The sequence below is a fragment of the Macaca thibetana genome, chromosome 2 (genome assembly GCF_024542745.1).
Source record: "Macaca thibetana thibetana isolate TM-01 chromosome 2, ASM2454274v1, whole genome shotgun sequence".
NCBI classification, from domain to species: domain Eukaryota; kingdom Metazoa; phylum Chordata; class Mammalia; order Primates; family Cercopithecidae; genus Macaca; species Macaca thibetana.
The window spans coordinates 75,259,702-75,280,830 of NC_065579.1; the positions used below are offsets into that span (position 1 = coordinate 75,259,702).

The following is a 21,129-nucleotide window of genomic DNA, read 5'->3' on the forward strand; positions in this document are numbered from 1 at the left end:
TTGAGAAAATACATTTTAAATATCCTCTGATGTTTAATTGGATCTTTGACTTTTTATAAAAAGGAACATGACTTCCACAAATATTAAGGGAAGGTGATTATGTACCTTGGACAGAAAATGAAATGTCAATGGTATAAGGGAAAGATCAAATGACCTAGGATTGTTCTACCCTTACTATGAGTGTAACCTGGGCAACTACCAGTCCGAGGGTTGCAGTGTCCCTCTATGAAATGTTCCACTCATGCTTCCTCCCTTGGGAAGCTGTGAGGAGTAAATGTGATCATGGATACTCATCTACAGGCAAAAATCATCTCGGTTGCTAGTGTCATCTTTAATTCTATTAAAAGGGGACCCCTGAAAAAATAATCTTAACAGAGTTTATCCTGCTTTTCATCTTTTTTTAGCTGCCAAAACTAACGTACCATCTTGCAACTGTCTTTCTGGCTGGGCTACTCTAAGAATGGGTCTCTCCCATTCAACCAGTCCTGAAATTTCTGGACTATACTACCCTAAGTATAAGAGAAACCAGTAAGCCTTCCTCTGCAAAAACAATCATGGAAGGCATTAGCCAGCCAGACCCAGCTAATGTCCTTCCTTTTCTTTGCATGTCTTCCTGGCCTCATCCAACCTGCTGTCCCTGGCTGGTTATGCAATCCTTCCTTGGCATCCCCATAGTGCTCGCCACTTTTCTCACGATTGTGGCTCCTGCTCCCTTTGAGGTCCAGCACCTTTTGCAACTTTGATGAAATCTATGAACCCACAACCCCAGAAATAAATGAGCATGGGTTCACATGCAGCATTTTGCATATATTTGCATAGGTTCATGGTTGTACCCTCAAGACCTTTAGGTGAAGAGGCATGTCCGCTGAGCTGCAATCATGTGCTGATGCACTGACACACCTGTCTTCCCACTAGACAGGGACACTCCTGGGGGAAGAGGGTTAGAGTCATGGGCATTCACCACAGACACCCAGCTGAGCACCTGCTCAACACGTTTGTTGATTAAGTGACATAATCAGTGAGCTATCCATAGAGAAAGCTGTCAGCTGCAGGTTATTCAGTGAATGACACAAAGAGATATTGTTTCCCTTACATACCGCAGACACACTCAGATGTAGAAGCCTTCTGGTTGAAAAGCCCCTGAGAGGCGTATAACATGTAAGAAACAGATTGGCTGCCAAAGCAATCACAGCTAACACAGCAAACTGCTAGTGAAGCTTCCTGTGTGCCAGGCTTTTGCTGAGGGCTTTTCATGCATCATGTCAAATGATCCTCACGGCAACTTCATGAGGAGTACTGTCATCATTCCCACTTTGCAGACAGTGAGATAGTGTGACAGAGGTGAAGAGTCAGAAAGTCAGTAAGTCACCTCTCAGCCTGGCTCTGGCTGACCCAAAAGCCATGCACCTGCTCCTCTTCTGCCTTCCACCTGCGCCTGTGCCAAGAAAAGGAAATGCCAAGATGCGGAATCACCCAGCCAGCTCTCCTGCCCGTAACCTGTGAGTCCAGTTTGCTATTACGTCTATGGTTCTAAGAGTCAGAAGTTTGATTCCCAAACACAGCCCTTCCACTGAGCTCCACATCCAGTCTGATCTCAGGGGGCCCAGAGCCCAGCAATCTTCCACTTACTTATCCTTCTTTCCTGGCTTTATATCAAACCCTCCACTTGGCCTAACACTGATGCTGCTTTTATCCCTGAGATGTCCAGACTGGTGCTAAATACTTTGGACTCACTGTGCTCACAGAATAAGAGTTGAATTCATGTTCTCTTTTTTCCCCTAGCTAAAAACAAACAAACAAATAAAAACACATCTATAATGACATAAAGCAAAATGGTTACATAGCTCTTACAATTTCCATAATTTCTGCCATTAGCTAATCTCAACCAGTAAGTATGTTATTAGGATACTTCTAATAATGATCTCTCCCAGCCATTTTTAATAATAACCCAAGAAAACCAAGGCAGCTTTATGCCATGGAGGCACAAAGAAATCCCATAAGACATCATGGTTTCCAGAAGGGAAAACCTTCCAGACAGCTGTTTCACCATCCAATAGTGAATTAGGATATAAGTCACATGTTTTGGGGCATGAAAATCATTTCTTGATTCTCATGACTTTTCGTAAGTCCTTTTACCTCTTTGGATGACCTTTTAAAAACATCCATGGCATTTGTTCTCTGGCATGAGCTTTCTGAGTAATTTCCTTTAATATGTCCTAGAGTTAAATATTTCCCTTTTTGCAGTGGTATCAGCTTCTAGTTCATCTCAGTCATATCTTTGAATTCAAACTGCTTCCAGAGTCAAATACAGATGTTAAAGGAAATTGACATCTATTCAAATGCTGAAGGAAATTGACATCTATTTCAAATGTTGATGGTTAAGAAAATATGATGTGTCATTTCTTGAGTGCCTGCACTGAAAGGCATGTTACGTGTATTACTTCCGATCCTCACAACAATCTCACTGGGGTCATGGGAGCTTACTGAGGCTGCACAGTTGTGAGTGGTGGGACTGGTTCTGGTATGTAGGCCGCCAGATGGGCTGGGTCCCATCTGCCTTCCTGGCCTCTGCTCAGTAAAGATCCCCAGTCATGACTGCTCTCACTTCTTCTCCTAAAGCCACCAACCATCTCAACCTCCTTCTGGGCGAGGGCAGGGCTTTGGCACAGCTTCCATGGCATGCAGTACAGCATGCGGCTCCACTGACCTCTGACCAGACCCTCGGAGGCACTGGCTCATCCAGATGCTTTTGGATTCAGTTAAAGTGCTGCACCGGGGACATGTTCTCTTGCTTCCTCAGGAGTTGTGTGTCAGGGGGGTAAGAGGAGTACAGGAAACCAAGTCTCACAGCCTGTGATACTGGGCAGGTTAAGTTGCTGGCAGATGCTCCTTCAGGCCTTGGCTGTGCTGAGCACACTGATACAAAACAGTCAATCTGCAAGATGTTCTATGTGATGGAGTGACTGGCTGCTTTTCCTGGGAAGCTATGGCCAGCCAGGAAATGACTGCTTTGCCTTCTTTCCTGCCTCTCTTCTCTTCCCCCCATTTTTTTTCTCCTCTAGAATTATAAACACCCCTATTCAACCCTACTATGCAACCCCAGAGGCTCTATACAGGAAACTTGAGCTAGGACAGTGTTAGAACCAGGATTCCAAAGCCCATGTTTTGTTTGTTTGTTCTTTTTTTTTTTTTTCTGAACCATCCTGGCTCCTGCAGAAATTCGTTTGTGCTGAATTTAACAGTAATTTTTAAAAAGCAAACTTGCATAATGTTTACTATGTGCCAGGCAGTGATCCAGGTGGTTTGCAGGCATTAACTCAATCTGTCCTTACAACAGACCTATGAAGTAGCTGCTATTCTTAGCCCCTTTTCATAGGCAAGGAAACTGAAGGCACAGAGAGATAAGTGACTTGCTCAAGGCCACACAACTATCTGATCTACTTTGCTATTATTTCTGCCTTGGTTAACTTGGGCAAAGTCACTTTAGTTGGTGCTCAGTTTCCTCACCTAAAAACTGAAAATTAAAATATCTGTTTTACATGAATATGAAGTCGTCTGTGTTTAGGACTTTGCAATAGATACATTATAATTTTAAAAACTCCTCTGTCAACATTACTAAATGTCAGAAAAACAACATATTCTAAATGACATCACCCAGAAGATAAAAACCTAGCCCAAATGCCAAGGACATTTAGATTAGGATTCTGAGCCAACATCTAAGAAGATTTATTCCTGTCCCTGTAAGTGACAAGGCACATTATAAAGATTTGTATTTGAAGAGAAAATATGGGAGGATCACTCCTAACTTCAAAGCCTGTTAATACGTTTATTACGTGTAAGTCGGAGACTTTGTACAACCACTGGATTGACTTAAGTCAAAGGGAAAATTCTTCTTTATAAAAGAAAGGTAGTTAATATTGCTAAAAACTGGTCAGACTTCTAAAATTAACATCCTTGGATGTTAAATGAATACTCAGTTTCTTTATGGCCAAGAATAGAATATTCATGCTTTCCTTTCTTTCACTTCTCTTCAAAGCAACAGGCAAACGACCTCTGTTAGTGTGAGTTTTGGCAGTACAGAGAGTGTTTTCAATGATATCCCATGAATTTCACCTATGAGAAGAATGAATCTGGCAAACACACATCGTAATCTCCTCCAAAAACTCTCCAGTGCTGATTAGCTTTTGAATCCTGTCACAACTGCTAGTTGACATAGCACAATTTCAATTTTTTGGCCATCTATATAATTACTAAAAATGTTTGTTGAGGCAGTACTGTACCATGGTACATTTGTGATTTTGAGTGAAGTAACTTGAAATATGACTCTCCTTATGGTGAAACAAGTTATTTATGTCTTTCTGTGCCTCAGCTTCCTAATGTGTAAAATGGAAGTAACATTGCATGATTTAGAGCTTGGACTATACTAGATGCTAAAATAAAGTTAGCTGTTCTTATGTCCCTAGTTATTCTAAGAGCTATCAGTAAGACCCCTGCCCAAAGTCCATATATTCCCACCTGAATCATGTCCCTCCTAAGCACAGGAACTAGCAGCAAGAGCTGGATCTGGGAACGGTCTGATGTTGTCTGTTATAGAAAACACTGCTACAAACTTCTGGAAACAAAATGAATCAAGCTGATACGTACGCTCCATTTCTACTGAAAACACAGAATTGCTAGGTAAATTGTGATTGTTTTAAGAAAAGATTTATTCAAGGTTAACAGCAGTGGCAGCAGCAACAAAAACAATAATGAAGAAAAAACCTACAGTGTCTAAGAATGAAGAAACTGAAGTCTGATGGGCACACTGGAACTGAAGCTGTAGGGTCCAAAGGGTTCTGGATCTCAGATAAGCATCTGAGATTACAGTTCTGTTCCCTCACATAAATTTTAGGAGATAAGATCCCAGAACCATGGGAGGCAGTGGCCTGGAAGTGACACGCTTACAAAAAAACCCAGAGCTACAAAGAGCTACACTGCCTCTTTAAAAGGGACTAAATAACCACACCCAGCATCCCTGGGAAGAAACTACATGGAACTGTGATAACTACAAAATGAAAAACTGTATATAAAAATTATCCAAGATCACAATGTCTAGTTTCAGTAATAGAGGTATTACTTTTATTAGATTTACCATCCCACAGATAACAACTACACATTCTGTAATATATATAAAACTACTCTATATATACACTGTATATATATAGTGTGTGTGTGTGTGTGTATACATATATACATAACTTGCTTGAAAAACAACCAAAATCAAGCAGAAACTGGAAGGAAACCTATATTCGGAAGAAAGAAACAGCATTGTTTTTGTCTAAGGGCTGGTCCCAGACCATGTCAACTTGAGTGACTAAAGCTCGGATAGAAAGTCCATAGATTTCTGGCTTGAAGAACCAAAGAACAAACTTCACAGCTATCACAGCAGCTGAAAAGTGAGGCCAGAAATCCTAGAAAGGAGAGAGCCACAGAGGGGGAGACAACCCCAAATTTTGCATAGGCTGACGCTTGAACTATGTAGGCATGGGATACATTCCAAAGCTACGCAGCTAGTACTAAAATGACTTTAACAGATATTTCTGCTGCTGCCCACTACAGGACAGATGGGGTCTGGAGTTTGAGTCCAGGCATGTTAAATGACTGTAAAACAAAACTAAACTCAACAAAAAATCCAAACTCTGGAAAGAAGTATAAAGGAATCCAGAGTCTCTACAACATGCCAGTCACAATGTCACCTAAAACTATTACACATAGAAGAAACAGAAAGATGTGATCCATTGTGAAGAGTAGAGACCAAGCCTGACATGTTGAAATTAGCTGAGAAGGATTATTTAAAACAACTATTATAATAATGCTCAAAGATGTAAAGGAAAATATGGTTGCAGTGAACGAATAAGTAGAAAATCTCACCAGAGAAAAGAAAAAATTTGCAGGATAGGCTTAACAGCAGAATAGCAATGACAGAAGAAAGGGTCAGTGAACCTGAATACAGAACAACAGAAATTATCCAATTTGAAGGACAGACAGAGGGGAAAAAAGATTTTTTTAAAAAATGAACAAAGCCTCAGTATTTTATGTGATAATATTTTAAAAATCTAACAAGCATATAATTTGAATCCCAGAAAGATAGGGTAAGAGAGAAAATGAGGCAGAAAAAAAATGTTTAAAGAAATAATGATTAAAAAATTCACTAAATTTGGTGAAAGAAATAAATGTACAGGTTGACGAAGTTCAGTGCATCCCAAACAGGAATAAATACAAAGAAAATGACACCAAGGTACATTAAAGTCAAGCTGCTGTCATGTAAAGAAAAAACTAAATTTTAAAAGCAGCCAGAGAAAAATAACTTGTGTTCAGGAGAACCATACTAACGATGATGAACTTCTCATCAGAAATAAATGGAGGCCGTAAGATTGAAACAACATCCTAAAGCTCAATAAATGTGGTATTGAATTAGTAAATAAAGGTTGCTTTTCCTCAAAGGAAATCTACTGATTCAAATTCCTAAGAATTTCTCACAGAACCTGACAATATGATCCTAGAATCTGTAACAGAAAAATCATAATAAGTAGATAAGACTTGCCCTATCAGATAGATCAATAATTATTACAAACCTGAAAAAAATAAAATTGTACATTATTGGCACAGAAATAGATGAACTATACCAAATAGGGACCACCCCCAAACAAACCTATTCAAATATGAGTTCTTGGCATCTGACAGAAGTGGAATGAAAAAAATAATGGAGAAAAATGAACTGTTTAATACATGATGCTGAAACTATTGGCAATTCAGAGAAATATAAAATAAAATTAGTTCTATACTTCAAAGCTCCAATAAGAATAGTTTCTATATTATAGTCCCAAATGTGAATAACAAATGTTTTTAGGATTAAAAACCTAAACATGAACTACAAACATGTAAACATTTGAAATAAAATATAGAAGAATGGGCGGGGGGGGGGGTGGCTCACGCCTGTAATCCCAGCACTTTGGGAAGCTGAGGCGGACGGATCACGAGATCAGGAGATCGAGACCATCCTGGCTAACAGGGTGAAACTCCGTCTCTACTAAAAATACAAAAAAATTAGCCGGGCGAGGTGGCGGGCGCCTGTAGTCCCAGCTACTCCTCGGGAGGCTGAGGCGGGAGAATGACGTGAACCCGGGAGGCGGAGCTTGCAGTGAGCAGAGATCGCGCCACTGCACTCCAACCTGGGCAACAGAGCAAGACTCTGTCTCAAAGAAAAAAATAATAATAATTTCATATCTATATCACGATATCTAGTAAACTTGAAGATGATGGAACCTACTGGCCAGCAATGCTTCCCATAAGTATGTTCACAAAAATACTCCCCCATGGTATAAGAAGACATATATTCAAATGGGCACTAAAGCACTATTCACAATAAAGAAAATTAGACAACTGAAAATATCCATCTACCACAGAATAGGCAAATGAATGTTTCTTTTTTTTTTTTTTTTTTTGAGGCGGAGTCTCGCTCTGTCGCCCAGGCTGGAGTGCAGTGGCGCGATCTCGGCTCACTGCAAGCTCCGCCTCCCGGGTTCCCGCCATTCTCCTGCCTCAGCCTCCCGAGTGGCTGGGACTACAGGCGCCGCCACCACGCCCGGCTAATTTTTTTGTATTTTTAGTGGAGACGGGGTTTCATTGTGTTAGCCAGGATGGTCTCGATCTCCTGACCTCGTGATCCGCCCGTCTCGGCCTCCCAAAGTGCTGGGATTACAGGCTTGAGCCACCGCGCCCGGCCAAATGAATGTTTCAAATGGAATGCTATACAGCAGAGAAAATAAGTGCATTAGAACTACATGTATCAACATGAATAAATGTCAATACAAAGTTTGATGGGAAAAATCCGGCTTACAGTTTTTGTTTAGGATTTAAAAACATAGAACAATCCTGTATGTTGTCTATGGATAAATATATAGAAGTATGACATAAAAACTAATTGAGGAAATGATACACAATAACTTTAGAAGAATGGTAACATTTAGCAAGAGAGGAGGGAGGAGAACGCCGTTAGCAAGGAGTCCAAAAGGGACTCAGTGCATTTTTATTTCTGTGGTCTCTATCATACAAATCTGACATTTTTTCTGGCTAAACCAAAGTTATCTATTTGCAGCTCTTTCCCTCTTGCTGAGCTGTAAGCTCCTTGAGAACTCAGAATAACAATAAATGAAACCTGTGGCCAGCCTTCCCAGTTGCATCTCCATGGCAAACATTAATCTGTGATCACAGCCTACTTTCTCTGAGCCTGCATACACCTCCGAGTTCTTCTCACCCCATACTTCAGAGGCTTTAACATCTTGCCCTCTCTGAAAGAAATCAAATCTGATCTCTCTCATATCTTTAGTATTTGTTGAGAAGAAATGAATTAAATGAGGGAAGTGAATTATATAACGGGTGGGCAGTATTTTACTATGTGTCTGTATGTGTCTTAGAAAGAACAGAAATTAATGCAATTCAATTCAATTCAAAACCTGTATGGTGCACATATTTGGTGGCACCATACAGGTTTTGAATTGAATTGAATTACATTGAGTAAGAACTAAGCATACAATTTTTAGACTGAAGAAACCAATGAATAAAAAACCTGATCTGTAATGCCTGGCACACATGATGATCTAGGCATTCATTTGGTCCAACCTCTTCAATGCACTGAGAAGAGAGAGGCTCAGAATCATACAGATAAAGGATTGATGAGACTAGAACTTACACCTCTGTTGCACCCTGCTTGCCCATACAAGTCTGTTTCAGGGATGGATTCTTCCTTTATAATGCAGCTTTGAACCATGTCTGAAATGTGTAAGAAAGACAACCAGACAGGCAGGATAAACTGCTTTTGTCTGAGCTGCAGCCAGACTGCTCAACAGGTGTGGACAGGCTGCCAGCCTCACTGGGAAAGAACTAGTTTGGTCTTTGTTTAACCACTGCTCCTATGCATAGTACTAAGGAATAGAGATATTCTCAGGACACCTGACTCCTGCGACATTCCCAAGGGTCAGAAGCAAATGGGTTGCATCAATACTAACAAGAAATGGCAAGTTAAAAGGCAGGCTGCCAAACTTTGATGAACTGGAAAGAGAGTCAGTGTGCACCAGCCAGATTGATAAGCTACCTTGCTTTCCAGTGCAGCTGTTTTGCGGGGCTTCTTAAGCAGCTTCTCAGGATGACAATAGTTCACTCAATGGATATTTATTGAACACCTACTATGTGCTGAGCACCATGCTAGGCACTGGGAATATAAAATAACCTCATGAATTTCACTTTACCATGACAAGGGAGGCTTTAAGGGCAGAATCTCTCAATGTCCCTCACCTTATTTGTGATTTTGACTCCTTCCCAGCCCACCAAAACATTGGAAGAAGGCCCCTCCTCTGCGTGTCCTATCTCCCACCTTTGCTTGTTTCCAACCCTCCTCTCATTATTTCGTCAGTCAACTCCCTCATCAACTTCTCCTGATCCTGTGGCTTTCCCCTATTACCACTTAAAACATTCTCAAGTATCTCAATTACACATATGTTCCCTTCTACTGCTTCTCTCTTGCTATGACTCATAGTCAAGGTTTTTGTGTTAGGTTTCCCTGCTCAGCTGGACTGAAAAAAACATGCTCCATGCTCTCCAACCTCAGCCTTCCAATAGGTTGCTCCCTCTGCAGCTTTGCCTTCCTCCAACCCCATCTTTGCCTGACTGATTCCTATCATCCATTGGGACTCATATCAGGTGTCACCCCTTCCAGAAAGCTTCCCCTGACAGCCCAGGCTGGTTTAGGTGCCTTTTTTCTCAGTGTTTCTATAGCATCCAAGTGAGTCCATTGAGTACATTCCTTTCCACTTGGTCTCTGACTCCTCTGGAAGACTGAGTTTTCTGAAGGGAGACGCTGTCTCTAAATCCTGAGTCACTGGTGTCTATTGGGTTCCCAGCCACTGTTTCTGAATGAGTCGAATGAGAATGAATGAATACGAATAAGACTCAGAACTGCTCACAGTTTGGGCAGCACAAAGAACATGTGCGTAATGCTTTCTGGATTACAAAGCATTTTGTACACATACATCTTCATTTTCCTAATAATCCTACAGGGGAAACTATTATTTTTAACCTTCTTTTCATTGAAGAAGCAATAACTCAAAGTGATTAAGGTCATACTGTAAAACTGTTGGTCTGAGACTCAGTCCTGAACTCTCAACTTCACGTTCTCTGCTTTTTCCATTTCCTGTAAATTACTGCCTTCATATTCAGATGTATATAATTCTCCATAAACTCTCCTCATCAAAATCTCGTCTCTCGAAACCAATCTTCTCACCTTGTGTCTAACCAAACTACATATTAGAATTGAAGATAAGTCAATTCTGGCTAATTTTAACAAAAGAAGTAGAGCTAGCAAAGGAAATAATACAACCAGAACAATAGAGATAACACTTCCATTGTCCTCCAGTTGATGGATGAACATAAATACTAGTGATATTACATCTTTCTTCCAAGCGGCAAAACTTCTCAAATGTAGGGTTTATGACAAAATGACCAGAGATTTGCCTTGTGACTCACTCCTTATTAAAACCAGGAAATCTCCATCCTATCTGGTGAGACAGCTGTGCAGGCAACTTTTATCCAAGGTCACCCTTGAGACTCAGCTACTACTCTATCTCCGATAAGGTGTTAACTCGCCACCAGCTCCTTCTAGACCTCACACCCCTGTTCATCCAGCTGAGAGCATGCAGTCCATCTCTGACTATTTGCTTGCCCAAAAATCTCTGCTCGTATGTCCTTCTTTTGCAGTCATCTGGAAAAATTCAACCCTGGGCCACACCAACTATCTGCCTTCTTGCCACTTATCCCAAGGCTTCTAAACACGGCTGGATAAAAAGCACTCAACTACGCAGACTGGCATTCATGGGGCTTTCCAGCTATGTCTCTCACCCTCTTTTCAAAGTCAACTTCCTAAGAAAGTTGTCTACTTGCTCCTTCTAGTTTATCACTCCTCCTTCTTTAACTTGCTGTCACTGGCCTCCATTTGTACACTCCACCAAACAGCTGTCTCCAAAGTTCATAACCACCTGCATATTCCATAATCTGAAGGACATTTCCCCATTCTTATCCCACTTAATCTTTCTGTTGCACAACCCTTGACTGCATCCTTCCTGAGGGTCTCTTTCCTCGCCTTCCATGTTCTCACACTCCTCCAGTTTTCCTCCTCCCTCTCTGCCAACTGAGATGGAGTCTTCTTTGATGCTGTTCTTGTGCTCAAAATTTACATGCTAATATTCTTCAGGGTCCTGGGATTATTCTTTCTTACTCTACACATTTCCCAGGGTGATCTCATCCACTGTAATGGATGGTTAAAATACATGCTGATGTCTCCTTTACTCAGGGATACTACTGTTGAGTACATTCCTTTCCTCTTGGCTTCTGTCTCCCCTAAAAAACTGGGAGCTCCCTGAAGAGAGAGGCCAACTCTGTATTGCCCATCACTAGCATCTACTGGGCTCTCGGTAACTGTTTCCAGCTGCAGTCCTTGTCCTGATCTTCAGACCTGTCTATGTAACTGCCTAGGAACTTCCCCACTGGGTGATTCCATAGAGCATCTCAATATGCTCGAAACAGAATTCACCATCTTCTAACCACAAAACACTCCCTCTTTCTATGTTTTCTTCCTGAAAAAAATTGGAAACATCATCTACCCAGCTGCATAAACCAGAATTCTGGAACTCATCCTTAGCCATTCTCTTTCCTAACTCTCTATATCCAATCAATTAATAAATCCAGCCAAATTCTAAATATCTCTCCCATCTGACCATATCTTAACTCCATAACCATGACATGTTTGAAGAAGTGAAAAAGGTGCAGTGCACCTGGACATACAGTACAAGGTAAGTGATGTTAAGGCATTTACACTTTATCTCTTTACACCCCCTTCCCCCAGAGTGGTCTTGACGCTGTTGTCCTAGAGTTAAAAAGTCTTCCATAAAAATAAGTTTGGGCTGCCCCAAATATGATTTCACAGGATAAGTAACTCACTTTTACTTGGTTATTTTTAATTACCCGGCTAAACTATGGTATTTTATCACAAATTTATATTCTGCTAAACAGAAAACCGGCTCTCTTTATAAAGCTGCTACAGGGAACAATGATTTCCAGATGAGTTTCAGCTGTAAAGTAGTGCCTTAATGGGACCACCAGAATTCTGTCTGTCACATTTAAGAAACAATGCAATATTTAAGGTAAACAAGCTAAACTGGATGTGTGTCGACAGTGAGGTTTAGGTGGAAGAAAGGATGGAAGGGGTAATGAAGAACATGCCAGGTTTAAGAATGCGTAGGCATAGTTGACAGATTATTGATTCACCATTAAAATGGCATTAATATAAAGTGAATAAAAATGTGCGATGTAATCAGGATGTGTCTTAAGTTAGTAGATGTTAAAAAGTCATTGTTACGATACTTACATCTGCCCAAAACTATACATAGTGGCAAAATTCATTAAAGAAATGTGAATACAGAGGAGTTTAAGCATACACAGTAGAAAGAGAAGGGAATAACATGCTAGCAAAAATCTGCAAAGACAACTCCGTCGATATACTAAAAACCTTGAATTGTTCACTTTCAATGGGTGAATTTCATGGTTTATAAATTATATCCCAATAAAGATTTTTTTTTAATCAGCAATGGCATAGGAATAATAATAACCAGAGTTGTAAAAATCAATCAGTGTTCAAAGAAAGGGCAGGGAATTTTCCTTGATCCCATCGTAGAAAAACCAGAGGCAAAAATCATTTTTACATTTCTTATAACAAAAATAGACAAATTGCTTATACCCAAAAAGAGAAGGGGAAAAGACACTGTCAAAACACTAAAAGAAAGCAATCTAACAACGTCTATATTGAATATTACTTTAATTCCACTGTTTCTTTCTGAAGACTCTCCTCAGTGAGATAATTATGTTTTCACAAACACAGAAATCACACTGGGATCTATTATCGTATTTAAAAAACTACCAAAGTATGTGTCACAAAGAAAACTATTGTAAGTTCAGAAAAAGTATGAAAGACTCAATAACTAGAAAAAACAATTAGATAAAGAAAAGAGAAATTCTGGGTCAGTGATCATTTCCTTTTAAGGCAGGGTTCCAAAAAAATGTACAGAAGATGGACACAAAGCAGGAATACCCAGCTCCTCAAAGGCACACACACATACTCATGCTGGGCAATTGTTGGAAAAGACACAGGGTGCAAATTTTTTAGTCTCTATTAGAAAAAGAAGTTAGCTCAAGTAAAAACAGAGTCCTTTTGAAATCACTTTCAGGATTTCACTTTCAGAAGATAGATGCCAAAAGTGGAAGGCAAGTATATGCTCAGAATTTGATTCACCAGAATAAACATTGATTATACCTGCCTTTGATATCATTCAGTTCTAGTTGCCCAAGAAAAACTTTCAGCTGATAAAGAAACGAAACGAAACAAAACAAAACAAAAACCTGCCCTTTAATTTCTATCCTCAGAGATACCTCGCTCAAACATAGGAACTAAATGTAAATCACTTGGTCTTAAAAGTCAGAACATGTTCAATTCACTATGATTCAGCACATGGATTTTACTGAATTAAAGCTGGTCTGAAACCACCTTTGTTTCCGTATAGCTACTCAATGTAAGAAATAGGCAATGAGCATGTGGACTGAAAGGGCACTGGCCCTGGGGTCAAAAGTTTTAGATCTAGGCCGGGCGCGGTGGCTCAAGCCTGTAATCCCAGCACTTTGGGAGGCCGAGGCGGGTGGATCACGAGGTCAGGAGATCGAGACCATCCTGGCTAACATGGTGAAACCCCGTCTCTACTAAAAATACAAAAAACTAGCCGGGCAAGGTGGTGGGCGCCTATAGTCCCAGCTACTCGGAGGCTGAGGCAGGAGAATGGCGTGAACCTGGGAGGCGGAGCTTGCAGTGAGCCGAGATCGCGCCACTGCACTCCAGCCTGGGTGACACAGCACGAGACTCCGTCTCAAAAAAAAAAAAAAAAAAAAAAAAAAAAAAAAGTTTTAGATCTTACCTCAACTCCGGGGACTCTCAAATAAACCAATTAAATCTCCTCTGAAATTAAAGAGCTGGCTTTTAATCTTTCTGTCCCTACCTTAACATGCCAGGCATGTGGTAGGTGTTCAATAAATGCTTCCTGGATTCTTACTACTAATAGCCAACAGCAAGCACTTATTCAGTATGTACATTATATTACTTAATCATCACAGTAACCCTAAAATGTAAATTTTCATATTATTTGTGTGTCTTAACTTCAGAAACTGAGGTTTAGAGAGATTGGTCACGTGCTCACGTGACTCAGCTGGTGGGTGGCAGGAAGATGACTGCAGGGCCCAAGTTCTTAATCAATGTGCACTGCTGCCTATCTGAACTTAACTGGACACTGGCCAAAGTAATCAGAGTGATCAACGAACAAATGTTGCTCCTCCATTTAATCTCTGTTTTATTGCTCACCTTTCCCCACCATCTGTCTCTCTGGGATTGTTGACAATTAAAACCTAGATATCCTTGCTACTGAGAGTGTGGTCCATAGACTAGCCTCCTAGGCATCATCCAGGAGCTTGTTGGAAATGCAGAACCTTGGCCACACTCTGGACACAGAATCTGCATTTTAACAAGACATCCAAGTGAGCCATATGCATATCAGCTTCCGAGACACTGGTTTAGACTAGCTCCAAAGTAAAACACTTCCTTCATGATAGGAGGAAAGAATGTCCAAGAAGGAAAACATGACAGAAGCGTTGTGCCTAGAGAGAACAAAACCAGCTGGCTATGACTGTCTCAGGACCTTCCTTCTCCTGGATAGTGGCATATGGATATTTTTAAAGGACCTATGAAGATCCCCAGAGAACTGATGACAGAAGCAATAACGGAGTCTATGGGGAGGGCATCTATCATTCTACTCCTCTCTGAAATTTCCAAACCTGTCTTTAGAAGCATATATCATGTAGCAAATAAAAATACATTAAGTCTTTGGCAAATACTGAATCACTCATCAGGCAGAGTAGAGCTGCCCTGTGGACTGATAAAATTCAACATGTGTATGATATTACTACCTTCCTTCACAATCCAGCAGTTCCTTCCTGTCGAGGTCACTTTTTCCTTTTAAATATTAACACAATTATTTAAGCACATATACAACACTAAAGCTAACAAACAAGCTTAAACTGGATTTAAAGGAGTTTTTTTCAGTAAGGTTTATGGTTTTCTTTTTAAGTGGCCTGCCTTATTCAGGCAGAAGGTGGCCTGCATTTTTGGTTGAGAGGTGCAGGACAGTAGCTGTCCTCTCACAAGAGAGTTCATTTTGCTGAACAACTTCACCTATAAAAGTCATGCAAATAATGAAAGGAAGATATATTTTGATGATGTCCAGATACTGAAGATACTAATTTTTAGTATTAATTACTGAAGATACTGATTTTTTTTCTTTCATTCAAGAAAGATAATTTTACACTTATTCTTTGAAAGAGAAATTCTATAGAATTTTCTTCTTCTAATTTAATTCCAGAATACATTCTTTCGACCCTGTGCCCTCATACTAGTAACTTGATGCTTAGCGGGTAAGTAGGTAGCAGTAGAAGAACAGAAAGGGAAATGTGGGGAGCGGAAAAGGGAGAAAAAGAAGAAAAGGGAACCTTCTAGTTTCCTGATACTAGAAAAGCTAGAGAATTCCATTCCTGAAAATTAAAGATATTTTACATGTTTGTGTATGTACGTGGCTTTGTGTTTATACTCATACCATTTTGTTTCATGTAGCATAATCAAATCTGTTGCTAATTGTTTAGTTAATATTTACTTATTCAAAGACGTTTTTTAAATCTTGCCCAGTATTCAATCTACATTTTGCTTAGCAATTAGCTTGTCTGGCAACTTGCTGTTTTACTTCTTTTCTTAACAAAAACCCAATACCGATGTTCTAACAGAACAGTCTTACTGTCCCCTTTGGTTACTGTCATTTCTCTTGCTTCCCCAAAGGCAAAGCTCTGCTATTTTGCTTGCAAACGCAAGACTGGTATTTCATTGTTGTTACAAAAGGGTCAAGATAGAGTTATTGAACCCTAATAACTCCACCTATAAAAGTCATGCAAATAATGAAAGGAGGTTTTAGTAGAAGCCAAGATGTATATTTGACTTTTTTCTTTATTCCCATTTTAAAAATAAATTACATTTATTTTTTTAATTACATTTTTTACAAATCTATACTTCCTAGAACTAACAGAATGACACAGTATACAGGTAGAAATTCTTTCTTTTATTAAGTTTTTTCCTTTTTGTGATTTAAAATCTAGTAGATGGGTTCTTTTCCTTAATGCCTTCAATTATACATTCTTCACACTTTCTGCTGTCACTTTCCCTGCCTTCATCTAGTGATAACTAGAATAATTGGAATGGATTTCTTGCTAATTAATCATCTAGGTATTATCTTCTAGAAAGTTTGCAAGACATCCCTCCTTCAACCACTGTGGTTCTATAAAAAGAATTGCTTTTAATTCTCAACGCTCTTATTCTGTTACTGTCATGAGACATCCTCTAGTTTCAGAGAATTTCTATAAACTGCCTGAAATAACCCAGGATTTTACAATGACAGAAGAGGAAGGAAGTGAGCATGCTCAAAGTCAGAGGATGGGAGGGAAGCAGAGCAAAGTCTGGGGCAGTGCAGCCCAAGGTGTCTGACTCAAGGCAGAGTCCAGAGGCCACTACGACCTGAAGACACATGTTAATTACCAAGGGAGCACCTGGCAGGGTAACTCACCAGCCTGAGTCAGCCTAGGATGGGGGTTTAAGGGGGAGCTGAGGAACTCCAGGAGAGAATCACATGCATGAGTTTTCCACAAGAGACCCAAGTTCCCAGCCCAAATGAAACCAGTAATGGATTGTATTAAAAGCTAGTAACAATTGTGCTGAAGCACTCACTTGCTGGTGGCACTGTTAATGGAGACACCATTCTCGGGAAAATGTAGTAGGATAGTTGAAGAGCAACAAAAGCATTTATACTTTTTGATCTGGTAATCACACTGTAAAAAAAATGGGGAAAGGGACATACACAAAGTTGTTCCTTGCTAAACAAAAGAGACAAAATTTAATAAGATAAATGTATACATCCTCATTGAAGTTTAAACACATACACATACATGTATAGGCTGGCAGTTGCCTGGACTAGCAGCTATTCTTGTGAGAAAGCCCTGGGAATTTTGGATCAGCCAACTTCACGGCAGGGCTACTTGGGAGGGAGCAGAGCAAGTGGTAGGAACACACTCTATAGTCAGGCAAAGCAGGGTCTGGATCCCTCCTTCTACAGACCATGGCAAGTTACTAACTTTCTAATACATCAAGCCATCCAACAGTTAAAAGGCCTTTGAAAATGCAGTGCTTCCTAAAAAAGGAGATGCTCCGTCAGTCCCTGAGTTCCCCGGAGCCAGCACTCCCCAGAAGAGCCTCGTTCTTGGTCTCAGAAAACGCACCCTGGCATCTACCTCAACTTCAGAATTCCACACCTGACTCTTCCTCCTTCAGACCTAGGCCAGACCTCCACCAGAGCAAAACCAGTAAAAAGCAAGGGGAAGAAGATGGTTTTACTGGGGTGTCTGGTGCTGTTACTATGCATAAGGGTGGCAGACTCAAGTTGGATGGAGAAACCTGGCAAATTCAAACTCAGGCATCAAGAAGCAGTGTTTCCTAGGATTTTCAGAGTGGGAAAGTATTAAGTCTGGTGCTCAGAGCAGGCACGTGGTTAAGTCCTGAGACTCCCAGATAAAATGACCAGCATCTGGGCTCATTCTGTGTAGAATGTTCCAGTTGGGCCCATAATTAATCCATTTAAGATGCGGACCAGTTTTTATGAATCACAGCAAACCCTTGGTGAGACCCACTTTCTTTCCTTTAGATGCAGGCCAGCCTCTTTGTTTCCCCAGTTAACACACTTTTTCTTAAATGAACCCTCTATCCACACATTCAGAAAAAATCTCTATATATACTCCATGAAAACTGCAAAGGTCTCAGATTAATACAGAAACATAACTTTGGACTGTATCTTCTTATCAGCATTCATTTGAACACTGGTATTAAGTTTACTGTGAACTTTGTCATTCAACCATATGTAAAATGTTACAATCATTTTATTTACATTTCTCTGAGCAAAGGTGGTGGGTATCAACCTTGTCCAACAGACAAGCACCTTACTCACATCAGGATATTAGTGGACACTTTTACCAAGTGAAATTGAATGGCGCAGTAACCAAGTGAAAGGGCTTCACAGTCTTATTCCCCAGATGGTGCTACTTTTGGTCTAGGAGAAGCCATAGGCTTTTTGGTTATCTTCTTCTGTCCTAAGTTAATCAAGGTTTGTCTATGCATTTTATATCCAAAAACTTTAGAGAGGTTCTTATAGTGCAACCTCTCTAAAACCAGATATAGTTAGGTATCCACATGAAGTAAGATGAAGTTCCTCTTCCACTGTATTGAGAAGCTACTAAGTGTCAGGGGCTGGGATGGGGTTTAGGAACACAAAGATAAACAGAGCTCTCCCTCAGGGGCTCACAGGCCGGGGGAGGACACAGCAAATTCTCAAGAATGTGAACAGAAGTATAGCAGGAGGAGGAGCTGCTCAACATCTGGGCGTATCCCAGAGGAGGAGCTGCTCAACATCTGGGCGTTGGGGAAGGTTGCCACTGGTAAAGCACCCTGGACAGGAACCTTGAAGACCACTTATGAGCTCATGTGAGTGGAAAGCCCATTCCAGGAAAGAGGAAGGGGTATGGTGGGTTGGACTGTGTAATCTAAGGAACAATATATGTATCTCTGGATGTCTGAGCAAGAAAGTGAGGTAAGTGAGGGTCATGACCATTATTTTCAGATATCCGAAGAACTAGCTGATTAGGCATTTGATTCTCCATGTAGAAGATATTACAAGACTTGGGAGGGTGAGGGGGCAGCTACAAGAGTGTAAATTTCAGTTTAACATGTGTGAGAACATTCTGTAAAACAGAACTATTAACAAGAAAACTGTTTGCCTTAAGTAAGCAATTTTACAACCTGATTACATAGTTTTGGAGTCATTTTGGATTCTAACTTAGCTCATAGTAAGTGCTTATGATATGTACAAATAGTAGCTATTCATATTGTGAGATGGTGAACTCATTCTCACACTCTGAGTTCCAGCACCATACCACACCAAATTGCCATCTATAGCAAAGTCTCATACACCAGTGTGAGTGTGATGCCTTCACACTCATAATTGTGTTAGTACTCCTGGGCTCAAGTGATCCTCTTGCCTAGGCTCCCAAAGTGCTGAGATTATAGGCATGAGCCACTGCGCCGGTCTATAGTTTATTTGCAATGACACATAATAATCACTAATATTCATTTAACACTTATAATGTATCAGGCATTATAATAAGCTTTTTATATGCATTATTTCATTTAATTCTTACAGGAACCCTCTAAGGTAAGTACAATTATTATCCCCATTTTATAGGTAAGGAAGTTGAGTCTTAGAGAAGTCAAGTAATTTGCACAAGGTCACAACTAATAAGCAATGGTCTAACCCAGTAATTTTGCAACATGGCCTACAACAGACTTACACTAATGAGTATGTACTTTTCTTTTCTTTACTTTTCTTTTCTTTTTTTTATTGAGACTGAGTCTCGCTCTGTCACCCAGGCTGGAGTGCAGTGGCGCGATCTCGGCTCACTGCAAGCTCCACCTCCTAGGTTCACACCATTCTCCTGCCTTAGCCTCCCCAGTAGCTGGGACTACAGGTGCCCGCCACCACGCCCAGATAATTTTTTGTATTTTTAGTAGAGACGGGGTTTCACTGTGTTAGCCAGGATGGTCTCAATCTCCTGACCTCATGATCTGTCCACCTCGGCCTCCCAAAGTGCTGGGATTACAGGTGTGAGCCACCGCGCCCGGCCACTTTTCTTTAACTTTGAAAAGTTAAAGAGTTAGACACTCTAGAGGCCAAAAACAAGTCGTTTAATCTAATAAAATAGTTGACAGCACTGACAGAGTTCATTTGGTCTTAATCTCACACTCAGGACACTGTTGGGAAGATGGGGCCTGCAGAGTAACCAGGTCATGTTTGTCTACATCGTCTTTGAAAATCAAATCAAAATTTTAAGGATTCTCACATATTGTATGATTCCATTCATATGAGATGTTCAAAATGGGCAAATCAAGAAAGAAAGAAGAAAGAAAGAGAGAGAGAGAAAGAAGGAAGGAAGGAAGGAAGGAAGGAAGGAAGGAAGGAAGGAAGGAAGGAAGGAAGGAAGGAAAGAAAAGAAAGAAAGAAAGAAAGAAAGAAAGAAAGAAAGAAAGAAAGAAAGAAAGAAAGAAAGAAAGAAAGAAAGAAAGAAAGACTGCCTAAAGTTAGGAGAGGAAAAGAGGGAGGTAGAGAGGATGGATACAAAGTTTCCTTTTGGAGTGATGAAAATGTTCAAAAAATGAACTATAGTTATGGTCACACAACTCTGTAGATACTAGAAAAACCAATGAATTGTATACTTTAAAGGGCTTAACTTTATGATCTGTAAATTATACAATATCAATAAAGCTGTTAAAAAACGATTTCCAGAGCTCAGTATCAAGTGTTCTCTAGTCACTCCATGTGGCTGCTGTCTTCCAGAACAAACATAGAAACCAGATGTGTGTAAAGTAAGCTTGTACCCAAGAACAAAATGTTCCAACAACAATGATGAAAGTAATGAGCATGCTAGTGAAGTTGGTAGGTCTTCCTGGGAAGCAGTTACCAGCCTACCGCCTCTTTTTCAAACATCATTAGTTAAGTTCTGAATGGTGTTAGTTTTTAGTTTTTACCAACCTAGGAGAAATGGAAATAAAATTTCATTCATCATTACTAAAGTGCATGAAAACGAGCAGAATATTATAAAGAGCAGCAGAGGGGGAATCAAAGGACCCCAAAAGCCTCCATTTGAGTCTATTACGACCTTGTAGCCTTGAGGACTCAATAATTTTGGGTTTCAGTGACTTGATCTGTAAAGTGAGGACGGGGAAGAATGAAGTCAGCTACTCTAAGGTTTTCTTCTGTCTTCAGCATTCCAGTCAAATCATCCCTTCTAAGGATTGTCTTGGTA

At 40.3% G+C, this 21,129-nt stretch overlaps 1 protein-coding gene across 4 annotated transcripts in view; it reads right to left on the bottom strand.

Moving 5' to 3' along the window:
- Positions 1–21,129, bottom strand: part of PLD1 (phospholipase D1) — a 206,000-nt gene that overhangs the window by 139,956 nt on the left and 44,915 nt on the right. Inside the window, exon 1 of one of the 4 annotated variants that reach the window (XM_050780063.1) lies at positions 16,952–20,232. The exons of the other annotated variants lie outside the window; for them this stretch is intronic. The gene's annotated coding sequence lies outside the window, so the exon portion shown is untranslated. Of the gene's footprint in view, positions 1–16,951; positions 20,233–21,129 lie in introns of those variants that run through there. 4 annotated transcript variants of the gene reach the window in all.